Source organism: Nannospalax galili, unplaced genomic scaffold, assembly GCF_000622305.1.
Source record: "Nannospalax galili isolate Female #2095 unplaced genomic scaffold, S.galili_v1.0 scaffold211, whole genome shotgun sequence".
Lineage (NCBI taxonomy): Eukaryota > Metazoa > Chordata > Mammalia > Rodentia > Spalacidae > Nannospalax > Nannospalax galili.
The window spans coordinates 2,181,823-2,196,805 of NW_008329624.1; the positions used below are offsets into that span (position 1 = coordinate 2,181,823).

At 45.0% G+C, this 14,983-nt stretch overlaps 1 protein-coding gene across 6 annotated transcripts in view; it reads left to right on the forward strand.

Annotated features, from left to right (window-relative positions):
- The window catches only part of Arid1b (AT-rich interaction domain 1B), a 417,231-nt gene that overhangs the window by 295,008 nt on the left and 107,240 nt on the right, over positions 1–14,983 (forward strand). The gene's annotated exons all lie outside the window — the stretch shown is intronic.

Below are 14,983 nucleotides of genomic sequence, written 5' to 3' on the forward strand. Positions count from 1 at the left end.
GTTCTCTCTTTTGATTTTATATTGGAGTGGCCAGATTGCTTTTGTCTTCAGGCGTTTCCACAGAGGCCCAATTCAGATGAGGGTCAGGTGTTTTCAGGCTTTCTCCTAAGGTCTGGATTCCTCCAGGAATGATTTTGGCCTTAGGAATTTGGGGGTTGGACTGGCCTGGGATCCTGGTCCAGGAAAGATGCTGGTCTAGGGCAGCTGGTGGCCGTGCCACCCAGAGATGCGAAGGCAGATGGGGCAGGAAGAGGCTCCAAGGACTCCTGGGGATTGCACTGAGGAACTGGGTTGGTCTGGATGCAAAGAATCAGGAAGAGGAAAGGTCAGCCCCTGTGTCCCAGAAAGAGGCTGGGGGGTGGTGCAGGCCCAGGGACACAGAGGGAGGGGAGAAGGCAGATGGGGCAGGAAGAGGCTCCAAGGACTCCTGGGGATTGCACTGAGGAACTGGGTTGGTCTGGATGCAAAGAATCAGGAAGAGGAAAGGTCAGCCCCTGTGTCCCAGAAAGAGGCTGGGGGGTGGTGCAGGCCCAGGGACACAGAGGGAGGTGAGGGCAGGGCCAGGCCCAAAATCAGTGCTCCTGGGGCCCAGAGAAGGTACTGTGTTAGTCTGGATGGAAAGGATCAAGAAGCAGTATTGGTTCCCCAGGTATCTGGGGCCCCAAGACCAGGAATGGGGCAGGACCCAAACTAGGAGGAGAAACTGCCGGGGGAGATAAGAGGGTGAATGAGACTGGGGGAGTCAACGCGTGGAGGGCGCGATGGACTTACCCCAGAGAGAAGCCTGTGGGTAGGTTAGAGGCCTGCAGTGGGTCTTTCAAGCCCAGGGAAGCAGAGGGCCCAACTGGAAATTTTAATTTCATTTTTGTGTTGTGATGTGTTTTGACACAGGTTTTCATTGGTTGGGTTTGGATGGGCTATAGAGTACATAGCCTAATTAAAATGTTCACTTCGGTTACATGACTCTGGATGGCCAGGCACTAAGTTACATCATGCATTCTAGAGGAGGTAGCTTAGCAATAGCAAGTTCAATTGATTTCAACATCCAAAAGGTAAAAGTAGTAGATTACATCCCAGCACAGATGGAATCCAGGCACTGAAGGTGTCTTAGTGATGAGAAGACAAAATCTTCCAGACCATTATTCTCTGACAGCTCCTTGTTTAGTGGAAGTTTGCAACCAGGTGTGGTGGCTGTGATCCCAGTACTCAGAAGGCAGAGGTAGAAGGGTGAGTTGTACAACCAGCTACATAGCATGACATCGTCTCAGAAAACCAAAAGCTTCAGTAGTGCAGTGTTGGCTGAGCATGAGCAAGACTGCGTTCAATCCCAGCATTGTAGTAAGAATTTCAAAATGAAACAGAAACTCCTACCTCTTGGGAAAGTTGTTTTGAGCCTGAGGTTTGTTTTTCACGCTTGGGCAGCAGAGCGGACATCCCGAACGTACACTTGCTTCACTGTGCTCCTCCAAGTCAGCTCGCTGCCCAGCTTCTATGTTGTGTTTGATCACGCTGTCCTGTGGCATTTAGTGCAGAGAGCAGGCAGCGAAGCTCTGCCTTTTTTGGTGGTACACTTTCAAAGTGAATTCTCAGCAACCTCTGCTGAGTTTGAAGAGACATAATTTAGGTTGTGGCAAACACAACATTCTCAGTGTCATTCTAAGCAGTTTGGGCGTTTGCCCAGTGTTGCCCAGGTGGAATTAGTGAGCATCTGATCCTACTTCCTCCTTTTAGAGCCACTTCCTACTGTGTAACTTTGAGCAAGCCTCTAGGCAATTTGGGCCTCAGTTTCTCCATCTGTAACATACCACATCTCATACAGTTACTATACGGGTCCACCGTGCTGTGACCCTCAGGACAGGCACAGGGCAGGCATTCATTGTGTGGGTTATGGTTGCCTCACAGTTATTGCTGCCCAATCCCAGTTATTGCTGCCCAAGCCCAGACCTAGTGTGGCCTGCTGATCGCGGTCCAGAGCAGCGCTGTGGCCTGCAGCCAGTGCTCTGCCTCCCCAGGCAGCCATGCTTGTGTGTTTTCATATGTGTGTAAGGAAGGTTTCTAGTGGTGATTCCTGTCCTTTCTGGGGTGAATCAGGATGACTGCTAGAGCTTGCCATAAAAAATATAATGTATTTTTACAAACTTGAGTCCATTTTTCTCCTAACTAGGAAAAAATGGATCCATAGCCTCTCTTCTTGGTATCTGGGACCGAAAAAGTGAAGAGCAAAACCAATAAACAAGACTGTATCCCAGAGATGAACAGATAGATGCCTTGTTGTTGCCTCTGTACATGGCGGTTTAGTCTAGCAGACAGCCTTGCTCCACTCAAGGCATAGGCGACTTGATTTCTTTGTGATTTGCAGGCAGACTAGCAGTTCAGAATCCCGTATTATTTCTCCCCCTTTTTGCCAGGATAGAGACATCGGCCAACTGTGAGTACTGCTTCCCTTCCAGTGGCCCCTGGCACTGGCTGCTCCTTGCAAGGGGACCTGGTTCCCAGGGCATGATGGGACAATACTCAGCCAGCTGTACTATGGGAAGGGATAACCCTTTCTCACCCAGAGGAGCCAGGAAACTCTCAGCAGCTTTGCCTTAGACCTTTTGAGAGTAACCCAGGGCTTGACTAGGTATTAACTGTTCTTATACACCGCCCCCCACCCTTCCCAGCTAAGTCTAGAGACTTTCATCTATGTGCCTGTGTGTGTTGCTGTCCTGAAGACTGAACCCAGGGCTTCACACATACTAAGCAAGTACTCTCAAGTACTCTACACTGAGCTGTATCTCCAGCCTTCAAACAGATGTTTGGCTTTTTGTTTGTTTAGTTTGATTTTTGTTTGTCTTTTGATTTACTGAGAATCAAGTCCAGGGCTTTGGCACATGCTAAGTACATGCCTTACCACTGAGCCAAGTACACATCCCCAAATGTATATAAATTTATATATGTTCGTTAAATTTTATATGGCACTATTTTCATGAGATTCCTTTAAAAATCATACAGGTTACCCATTACAGGTTACCCAGTGTGATGGTACATATCTATAATCCCATCACTCGTGAGACTGAGGCAGGAAGAGCTCAAATTTGAGGTTAGTTGAGCTATATAGTGAAACCTGTTCAAAAAGAAAAATTCATGGCAGGTTCTGTTGAAAAATATTACAGGTTTGCAGGAGATAATAAGCCAAATAAACTCTTTTCTCCCCAAATTGGTATTGGTCAGAGTGTTGTCACAGCAGTGGAGAAACAAATTAGAACACTGTGCTATGGTTTCTTTTTTAGGAGATTCTAAGTCATGCTTAACTCCTGGTCTAATTTAAATTTCTTTGCTCAGTTAAATAAATGCACATTTTTAAAACAAAAAAGAAAAATACGGGGTTGTTATGTGACGTGCTCCCCTCTTTAGTTGGACCTTTCCCCAAACCCAGATCCTTATTTTCTGGGAAGTATTAAGCAGGTTGAGTTTTCCCATTTACATTACATTATGTGTTTGTGCTGCTGTCATAGGTTAGAATTGATCAGAGCGGTTGGTTTTCATTGTTGTTGTTTATTCCACTTTTAATTAAATGCTAATATACCTTCCACTAGAGTTATTGACCCATTTCTCATCTTTAGTTGTGTTGACTGCACTCTAGATGCTGAGATAATGTAGCTCCCTTCATTTGATTCTGGGTTTATACCACTGTGATACGGCTGTCCCACAGAGATGGTATGATTTCCCAGGGCAAGATTCTCAAACTGCTGCTTCCGTAGCATCTGTTGAACTTTGTTTTCATTTGCTGCGTGTGGTCCTGTGCTTTATGTTTCTTCTCTGTAGTCCCAACTTGTCTGGTCTGTCCAGCTTCTCCTGTATAGATTGGCTCCTCCAATCGCCATCTCCAGCGAGTCACTGCGGAGCGTTCAGCTGTGTGCAGCTGATGGCTGGGATGAGGCAGAGTCAAGTGCTGTGGACATTCTTCCTGGTGTTGCGTTCCCAGGATTCTTGGAAGAAAATATCCGTTTTCCTATCTCCACCCTGGAAAATGAAATTGAAAGTGAATGAGAGCTTCACAGAGGTGATCAGCGACGTAAAGTCCCAAAAGGCTGGTTCTGATTCTTGCCGTTCCTGTACCTTGTGACTCTCCCATCAAGCTGTGTCACAAACCTTGAGTGTCCATGGCTCAGTCAACACCAGAAGTCCTGACCCAGGCCCCTGCTGTACCTGTCACTTTGTATGGCTTTGCTTCTTGCACTCTTGAAGAGCAGGTGTAGATTTCCTGTGACTGGGGACAGCCTGGGTTCCCTCCTTAGCTTCGCACTGGGCTCCCGTGTTGCCAGTACCTGTGGTTAGAAGGGGAGGCATTCAGCCTGGTGGTTTAATCCAGAGAGCATCTGAGAGTGAAAGCAAGCCTGTGTGCTGTTCCTCCCCCGTGCCATCCGACATTCTCTGGTTTTTACTGCTCTTCTCTTCATTTCTCATGCCTTCATTGTGATGTATTTGTATCTAGAGACCAAAGTAAAGTACCTTCATCTTCCTCATTTCAGTTGGGCATGTCTCATGTCAAGGGCAGTTAATTCTGATGCATTTGCTGTTAACATTTTCCCTTCTAGTAAATGATCTCATCCCATTGGGGTGCATAGTTTCTCAAGTTACAGTCATAGAGTCCTTACTTGGGTTTAAGGTGAAAGGCCTGCTAGGTTCCATGTACGCTGGGCCTGATGCAGCCCTGTCCGGGCTGACTCAGCACCATGCATTGCACACCGCTGTTGCCGGAGATTTCCTGTATGTTGATTTCACATCTTGCATCCTGAGCCCACCCTCACGGCATACTAACAAAGCAAAAATGTAAATCTGCCAACCTTTTGCATTTTGTATATTTGGCCCAAGGATTCTGTCAGCTTTTCCTGCATGTGCTGTGAAGTGCAGCCAAGGTCAGATACTGAGAAGAATCAGTGCTGTCCGGGAGGGTGGTGGGCAGGTGGCCTTGCAGCCTGGCAGGCCACGGCTCTGTTTATGAGCCTTAAGCATCTGTTGCTTACTCTTCTTCATCGCTCTGCTAATGGACGTTTACGGTGGGCAGCCACGCGGTCCTAGATTGTGCTTCCTTTTTTTTTTCCATCTGGCATGTGCTAGGTGGAGTTAAGTCAGTAGTGGCTTAGGACCAATACTACAAGTTATGTATTCGTGTGGACAGCACACTAATGAGTCTTTAGTTTTCTGGCCATTCTTGCATGATACTTGTGCTTATTATGGGAAGGTTAATCAAAGCATGGTACACCTTCCTAGCCATGAGACAAAACAGTTGCATCAAATACAAAAGGTCAAATTCCCTCTCTCTTTTAGATTTTACAAGCTTTGCTGTTGGAGGTCGCTCACCCGCTTTCCCTTCAGACTGACTTTGGGCCAAATGAAATTGAAGGCTTGTTCAGGGTAGGTTAAGAGCTCAGAGACTTTGAGAAAAGGGTCAGCTGAAGAGGGCTCTCTCATTCATCTCTTAATGCCTTTCTCACTCTGCCCTTTCTGTGCATTCTTGTCTCCTTCATGAACTCTCTTTCCCCACTTTCTGCAGCCAGCTGATCCCCCCTCAACTCTGTACACCAGTCCTCTTTCCAAGAGGTGACCACACTGATGCAAAAGCCTCTAGTTGCCTTGCTTTGCAAAGGCATGCAGGGTAGGGCCTGTAGAGGAGACTTGGCCAGAGATGGACTTTGTACTCTTGAAAAGCACCTGTTCCTTTAGAGTTAAGCCCCATTTTGGAGCTCTGTCATGTCAGTTCCTGGAGGGTGAATTGTTCATCTAACTTGCCATAGGAAATTCATTTCCCTCAGATATTTGTATCCCTCAGATAGTCAGTGCACATGTTGTAAAAAGGGTTTAGTGTGTATCTGACAAAATCTGAAAATAACTTGTAAGAATGCTCTGCGGTATAGTTAAATCAGTGCTCCCCGCCCCCAGTCCTTGGCAAGAGGATGCTGAGTGGATTTCTATATGAGCCGATAGAGCAGATACAAATGAGATATTCTAGTCAAAAAACTAATTTTCTTGCTTAATTTGACATTCACACAAGCAGATCCTGAAAGGATGTTCTAACGGGAAAGAGAAAGATGGATGGCAGTCAGGAGTTAGTTGTGGGCCAGAGTGAACAGGAAGGGTTTTAGTGAGAGGAAATGATGGTTCCTGATGTCATTTGTCAAGATGAGTAGCTATAAAATGAACCACAGAGGATGCAAACCAGTGTCTCTTTTATTTAATTCATTCTTTACAGATTTTTAAATCTTTCAGAGTTCAAGTCTAACCTAAGTTAATACATTTTCCATTTTTAATGTATCCTTAATAAAGCAGGGTAAATTACAAGTTTATTTCTGTCCGTAAACGGTTCTGGGCCAGTTTCCTTTCAGGGTAGCAGTCCGAGGCTTCACAGCCGCAGAAATGTTTTATGTGTGGGTGTGCACAGTCATCCTACCTGATAAGCTTACTTCAGAGCATCTATCAGGGTCCTTTTTGGCTTCTCTGAGGGTAGAAATCCTGCAACAACTTGTTCTAAGCAAGATGCATGCTGCTTATTGGCAAACTGAGCAGGCAAAAAAAAAAAAAAATGCTTTAAACACCAAGTGTCATTGATATATCCATGGTTTTAATCTGTGACAGCACAGAAAACATCAATTCAGCACTTCGGCAAACCAGAGAGCACTTAGCCAGTACTTTTCCCCTTACAATGTGAAATATTTGTATGTTACACGAAACAGTAACTTATCCTTTCCACATGATGCTTAGCAGCAGTGAAGAGAGCAGCAATGTATTTTGGCTTTGAGCGATGGCGTGCAGCTCCAGAGAGCCTGGTTATGCAGGGTGTGATGCACAGCCTCTCCTTAGCTGCCTGCATTACAGTCCAGACTAAAGTCCTGGTTTTGGAGGCTCCATCCCTGGTGTGAAGGATCTCAGTGCTGGCAATATGGGTGCAAGCTTGCTTTGCCCCCTGTACACACACACACACACACACACACACACGCACGCACGCACGCACACACACACACACACACACACACACAATCCAGCCTTGCCCACTGGCAGCTGCCACTACAATAGCTTGCTCTGATTCCCTAAGATAGTATCCCCACCTGGTCTGGCATTGTCCTGGTTGGAAGATGAGAGTGGCTTCCATTTTCTAAAGGCACAAGCCTTTAGTACCTCTAACATAGTTCAAGAAAAGCCTTTTACTTCCTCTCCTCCCACATTCAGAGGACATGAAAACATTGGGAATTTCTCATATGCGCATTCCCTTCAGCCTTGCCCCCTCTTATCTAAGGGTACACATGCATCCCTGTGTTTAAGCTGCTGCTGCCTCCCATCTCCTGTCTCTTGCCTTGTACATGAAGCTGCAGCGCGGCCTCTGCCCTCTGCAGGAAGGACTGTACTTGGCTCTGACTCTTCCAGTCAGCAGTGCCTGGCATGCCTGCACGGGTGACCCGCTGCTCTGTGCTTGCATTCCCGTGGTCTCCTGCATCGCATTGTTCGGTGAAGTGGCATTCAGACACCTTATTCATTTCTGGCCTTCACTTCTGGAGCTTAGTGGACTGTCACTGCTCCAGACCTGTGCTGTGCTGAGTACTGCTTCTGAAAGGGCTGGTGCCACTGTCCTGTACTGAGGCCTCCGCACTGAGGGGTACAAAGCTGTTATGAGCTAATGTTAGCCTAGACGAAGAAGGTTTCAAAAATCATTTTGTTAAATTTTAGAAAATGGTGGTAAAATGAGCAGCACTTGGAGCCAAGGTGTGCCTAAACTTTTGTATATTACTGGTTTTCTAAAAGGGAATATGTCATTAATGTGGAGGGACCAAAGCCATTTACAGATAATGTTAGGGTTATTTCCCTACCTTCTGTTAACCCTGAAGCCAGGATTACTGTGATGTGTTCATTGATTATAGCCCTTAAGTGTCTTACTAATCAGTTTCATTGCTTCTTCTTCACCACACACTTGCACCTTTGATTTCTGTTCTGTAACAGGGTGATGTGGGCTGTCACTGACTAATGAAGAGCAGAACTGATTTCGGCGTGAGACAAACGGAATGCCGGCACCAGTCCTAAAATGCATTAATCTTTAATAATCCACATCTGCATGTTTATAAATGGTATAACCAGGAATTGTTAATGCTGATCTTCTTCCTTCCAAACAGAAAGTGACGTAGGCATGTGTACTTGCAAACTGCTTTAAACGCACACCGCAGAGTGCAGGGAATGTGACCTTGCTGAGGGTGCCGGTGCCGTACTTGACGGGTGGTTTTAGATTGCACTTTTGCCCCTCCACCCGTCAGGTGCATCCTGTGCAAGGCCAGCCGGCCCAGCAACTCATTTTCCTTCCTTAGGTTATCACTTTCTCACTTCATTCCTTCTGAAAAATGGCTCCAGTCACATTTCTGGGAACTTGGGGAAATGCTCTGAGTGTGTGTATGGGGATGGGGTGTCCTCATGAAGTCAAATGGGAGAGGAAATCTGTAACTAAGTGTATTCTTGGGGCTAGGGAGATGGCTTAGCAGTTAAGTGCTTGCCGCATAAGCATGAGGACCAGACTTCAGATTCCAGAAACCCACATAAATGCCAGACAGGCGTGGCAGCCTGCCTAGAGTTCCAGCCTCCAAAGACAGAAACGAGAGATTCCTAAAGCAAGCTGGCTGACAAGACTAGCCATGTGGATAAGCTCTGGGTTTGAGTGGGAGACCTTGCCTTGAGGAGTAAGGTAGGGGAGCATTCGAGGATGATTCCCCACATGGACTTCGGCCTTCCAAATGCACACATGCCTGCCCCACATGTAGGAAAAATGGAAAGAAAAAGAAGGAGTGTATCCTTCATTGTCAGATCCTACTGGAGGAAAACTGGGTGGCGCCTTCATAGAGGAGCGGTTTGAGACAATATCTCTGAGAAATTCACGCCTAAATAAGAAATGAAGGAAAGGCAGAAGCAAACCATGTAACAGTTGGGAAACAGTGGGAGGCTTAAAAGAGCAAAGTAAGTGCAGCAGGGGACACACAGAGAAGCCAGTGGGTAGGGGAGAGAAACAGAACAGGTGGGTGGCCAGTGAGTCAGAGTGGCTAAGGGTCATCTCACATGGAAGTTCCTCTTTAAGCACGGTTTTGCTTCTTAAGGTTTTAATACCTACAGCTAATTGTGATTGAAAAATATTAAATGGAATATTCCAGCAACAAAATTTATAAGCTAAATTGTATAGTGTTCTGAGTAGCAGGATGAACTCTTACCAGTGCTCCTTCCCACAAGGAGTGCCAGCCAGGCCTTGTCCATCATCTCCAGTAGAGGCTGCCTTCTGTTCATGAGCTTTGACTGTCAGATTGGTGCTGCAGCATCTTGGCACTTGGTTGTTAGCCCTTGCTTTATTTAACAATGGCTGTGAAACACAAGAGTGGCAACGCTGGCAATTCAGATGTGCCAAGGAAGAAACTCGAGCCCAGCCCACAGGAGGGTGGGAGTCTTAGTGTATTTCAGAAAGAAAAGGCCATACTCAGAGATGCCTAAGATGTGAGGTGGGAATGGTGACCTTGCTAAGAAGGAAAGCACAAAGATGTCCCCAGAATGAGGGACACCGGGCCATTCTCCACAAGGAAAACATGAGCACATTGACCCAGGAACAGCTTTGGACTAAAAATGGTAAAATTGGCTAGAGATATTCCATCTTCTGGTGAAGAAGCTGCTGCCACGGGCTCAGCCTGTAAAAGAAACAAGCCTTCGCTTGCAGTGAAACTGACTCGCAGTAGAACCTCCATTCATAGATGTGCACATAAGTTATGGAAGGAAAGATTTCGTAATGGCACTGTGTGGCAAGGTGCAGGACATCTCATAAAGCCAGGAATAGTGGAAGGAGGGTAAAACACCTGCACTCACCTCACAAAACTCACCTCACGTTCTGAAATTTGGAAGCAGGTGGTGCTTTCCAAAATAGATTTCAGAGTCCCACCTTCCACATCCTTACAGCCATTTGGTTTTTCAGACAAAATTTATGAGCCTGCATAAAGCCAGAAGTATTGATAGCCCCTCAGTGCACTCACTGAGGGATTTTTTTACTTCAATCCCTTATGAAGACTACATTGCCATAACTTTCATTAGGATATAATTATTTCACTTCATTGTTAGTTATTGTTAATCTCCTACTATGCCTAATAAAGATAAAACTTTCTCAGAGGTGTTTATGTATAGAAAAAAAAAACATAATATGTAAGGTTCAGTGGTCTTTGTAGTTTCGAGTGTCTTTCTAGTTTCATGGATAAGGGGGGGGAGGTCCTCTCTGAGACTTTGTATGATTAAAATTCGTGAGTTTAAATATGATGGGAGATCACTTGAAAGTTGAGTATGTAGGAAATGTCACTGTCTAGCCTTTAAAGGATCATTGTGGCAACTTACAGTGAGTAGCAGAAGCAGGGGTCTGCAGGCTGTGGCAGGATCCTAGGGAAGAGTGGGACAACTGGATGTGCACATCAGTGGAGGGGGTAGGGGAATCTTTGGCTAAAGAAACTAGTGAACAGTGGCTGTGTGTTGTAGATGATGAAGGAGTGAGTGGCGGGGGAGCCCAGCATTTGGTACTGATCACATTACATTTGCAGTTATTTTAACCATCCAAAAAGGAGGTTTTTGAACAGTAAGTTCAGTATGAGAATCAGATGCAGGGAAGTATTTCAGTGTAAATTATAAACTCGAATCACTGGGGTCTTCTGCATTGACATCCCTGCGGGACTTGTAGAAGCACAGGTAGCTGGGCCGCACACTCACTTCCTGATTCAGAAGGCCGTGGTTCTCAGCACTGGTTATCCAAAGCATCTGGGCCAGGCCACAGAAGTGCTGGCTTCACTGATCCCTTGTGGAATATTCCATCAGTACTTTTTTTAAGTCTCCAGGTGATTATTAAGTTTAGCTGAGACTTGGAAATACTGAGAAGCATTCTGGGGAGGGGTTCTAGGGTTTTCAAAACTGTAGAAACAATTGGGGAAAAAAAAAAAGAATGGGACGAAGAGACGCTTTCCAGTTCCAGGAGAGCTCTCCTGGGCCCAGCACAGCCAACCGCCCCACAGTGTCCCCACCTGTGATTAAGGAGGAAATCAACACTTTGTCAAGATCATTTAGCTACTGGTCACAGCGAAGCTCGGACATAAAAGAGCCTATTTAATGGAGCGTGATGCATTTTTCCAATTCTTGTGATAAAATGCTATTACAATCTCAGGCCTGATTTAGCTAATAATAGAATCCCTGTTTTCACTACTAAGTCCATTTCTCACACACTCACAAACATGCACGCATGCATGCACTCTGCAACAATCATGCCATTAAGTTCAAAAAAGACAAAATTATATCATATTTTTGGAAATGAGCCCCAGTCTTCAGTATATAGTTCTGTCTTCTGCCCTCTGTCTTTTCCTTCTTCCCTTCCTTCCTGTCTCTTTTTCTCTATTAGAAGCAGGTGACAAAACAGAACTTTCTGTTTTGGTCCTACTGACTATGACTTTGGGCAAAATCTTTGCCCATCCAGTCAGACTAAAGAATAATGTGCTAACTCATGGCTTGGGGTTAACCATCCCACCTGTTCTAGATCCAAGTGAAATCTCTCTTATTTGACCTGTAGCTTCTGGCCACCACCCCCCCCACCCCCGCCAAACACAGATTTTCCCTTCCCCATGTGCTACACAGTTGGCCTTGAGGTAGGGAGAAGCATCCCTTTACGTCACCAGTGGAGAGCCATGCCTGGCCAGCAGGGGGAGCTCAATAGAAGTTGGCTAAATTGAAGAATGCCCAGTTCTGGGAAGGGGCGGGGTGGGGGGGGGAATGGAGGGGGGGTCTAAGAAAAAAACTTCTGAAAATAGTTCTTACTGAACTTTCCTCCTGTGCTTAGAGCCATCTTTTTGCCTTTGTGCTCCCCCCATCATTTGATCATTTGTTCTCTCTCTCCTGAAACAGATTCAACTATGCTAAATCATTGTTTTCTTTTCTTTTAAGAACACCACCTAATATCCTAGTTCTAAAACTGGCCAACATAAGCCAGACCATCATGTATGAAGGTCCATACATAATTCTGATCCTTCATATAAACACATTAGTATCATAGCAAAATTCTAGGATTGTCTGATATCCAAATTTTAACCTGTATAATGTTCCCATTTGCCAAGATGCCAGCCATATGGACGCAGTGGGGAAATATTAGCCGTTGACTAGAACTCGGGTTTGACAGCACATGAGTATTATGCTGCAGATGTTTAGAAGATACATATTTCAAGTATACTCGATAAATATCCCGTTTAAAATTTAAGATAAAAGGGGCTAGAGAAATGGCTCAGAGGTTAAGAACACTAACTGTTCTTGCAGAAGACCCAGGTTCAAATCCCAACACCCCACATGGCAGCTAACAACTGTCTGAAACTACAGTTGGAGGGAATTCAATGACCTCTTCTGTCCTCTGAAGGCATTGCACAACACAGTTGCAGTTACCTACATGCACGCAATACATGCATACACATTAAATAAAAATAATAAAATATTTTTTTAAAAATCTAAGATAAAAGAGTTAGTGGTGAATGCATGAGGCCGTAGTTCACAGCGTATCTCTTGCTCTCTGGGTCCTACTGGTCTTTGTCATGCACCCTCAAATTGTACCTGTGTCAGAGGCTCCAAGTAACCTGGGATAATTCAGAGTTCAGCTTGGCCTTTGGTCAGCCCTCTGTTCTGCAGAGGTTTGTCCCTGAGTGTGATCAAGCTACCCCAGTCCCAGCTTGTGCTGGAGGGTCCAACACACTGAGCGGCAGCCTCCCCAGAACACACAGTCTTTGGCTGCCTGCTAAGCTCTGTTTGTTTATGTGTCTCCCTTCTCTTGAAAACCCATTGATTGAAGCACCAGACATACCACATGCTGTGACCTGGGACCAGAGCATGTTAAGGAGGTGCATATTACCTTTAAATGAGAGCAATAAAGTGTTAGATGGGCTCAGTAGCGCCTGGAGATTTCAGTCACCTGATTTTTTAAAAGTTTTTCAAGACAGTTTAATGCTTTAAATTTTTTTTCTTTTAAAAGTAGTTTAGAACTCAGTTGGTGTAGTGCGTGCCTACTAGGCACCAAGCCCTAGATTTGGATCCCCAATACCACATAAACTACACATGGGGATGGATGCCTGCAATCCAAGCCCTTGAGGGGTAGAGGCAAGAGGATCAAGAAGAGTTCAAGATCAGCCTCAGCTGCATAGCAAATTAGAGGCTACCTGGGCTACATGAGACCCACCCTCAAAAAGAAACAAATAGGGGCTGGGAGATAGCTCAGTGAATAAAATGATTGTCCCATAATTATGACGACTTGAGTTTGGATCCTCACCACCCACATAAAAAAACTGTATAACTATTAATTCATCCGTGAACCTAAAAATTTACAGCCACTTTTGAAAGAGATGTATCCTTGCTCTGGAAATTGTTACTGAATATGTTCAAGCTGTAATGTAATGCTTCTTCTAATCATGTGGTTATTCAATTTTTTAAAAAAAATTTTAAATAAAAAAATAAAAAAAAAAAAAAAAAAAAAAAAAAAGCTGGGTATGGTGGCACACATCTTTAATTCCAGCACTGAGGAGGCAGAGACCAGTGGATCCCTGGAACTCACTAGTCAGCCAGCCTAACCAAATAAGTGAGCTCTAGCTTCAGTGAGAGACCCTGTCTTAAAAAATAAGTGGGAAATAATTGAGACCATCACACAAACACACACACACACACACACACACCACCACCACCACCACCACCACACGCACAGTACTCAACCAATTGAGCAATAAATGTAGTTTTAAGTCAAGGGCATAGAAGTTTTAGGTTTTTTCACAAAAATAAACTCATTATTGTGTTATAAATGCAATGTATTTTTGCTCTTTTAATTTTATGTGTATGAGTGTTTTACCTACATGCATGTAAGTGCACCTTGTGCCCACAGAGGCCAGAAGAGGGCATTGGATCCCCTGGGACTAGAGTTACAGACAGTTCTTATCTGCCGTTTGGGTGCTGGGAACTGAACCCAGTACCTCTACAAGAGCAGCCAGTGCTTTTAACTGCTGAACCATCCCCCCATATTTTAAATGCTTTCAGAAAATAGATTAATTTCATACATAAATTGATTCTCTATATAACAGAAAATATATAAAAAACATGTTGCCTGATAAGACCAGTGATTTCAGTAACTAGTTAATTTATTATTATTATTATTGTATGTGTGTGCATAATGTGTATTGAGTAAGCGTGCCATGGCATGTGTGTGACAATCAGAGGATAACTGGGGAGTCAGTTATCTTCTTCCACCTTTACATGGGTTCTGGGGATGAAGCTTAAGTTGCCATGCTTGCATGGCAAGTTGTCTTTACCTGCTGAGCCATGTTACCACCCAGTACCAGTGTTTGTATCTGTTGGTCTGTCTCTTCAAATTCCAGTATTCCCAAACTGTCTTTGCTTTCCTCCAGTCATATCACTGAGTATTGTGTTGAAGCAGCCCCTCGTGCCTGCAGGGTGCCCCGTGCACTCTTCTCGTGTGAGGCTCTTAGATACATAGTGACTGTGAGCATGCCCATCCTGCCTGACGTTTTCATAGCCACCCGTGTTTGCAGACAGAGTTGTCAGGAAGTGTTGGAACCCAGAATGAGAAATTTGTGACAAGGAAGGATGGAGGTGAGTGAAACTTTTATCAAAGGAAGAAAGGGCCTGGGCTCTCAAAGAACATGTCTTCATCCAGCAGTAGAGCAGCGATCAAGGGAAAGGGAGCGGCTGGGCGCTTAGCTAATCTTTCTCCTGGGGGCCCAGGTGGGCAAATTGGCAGCCCCATTCACAGCTTTTTTTTCCTTGTCCCCTTTGTATCATAAGAACTGCTAATCGGATCCATGCTGCTCAACTGTGGTTAGTTATTAGCAGAATAAAAGCAGATTTCTTCAAAAGAACGGGTGGGGGAAACGACTATACAAAATTGCAAGGTTGTTAGAATCTTAAATGCACAGCAGTCGAT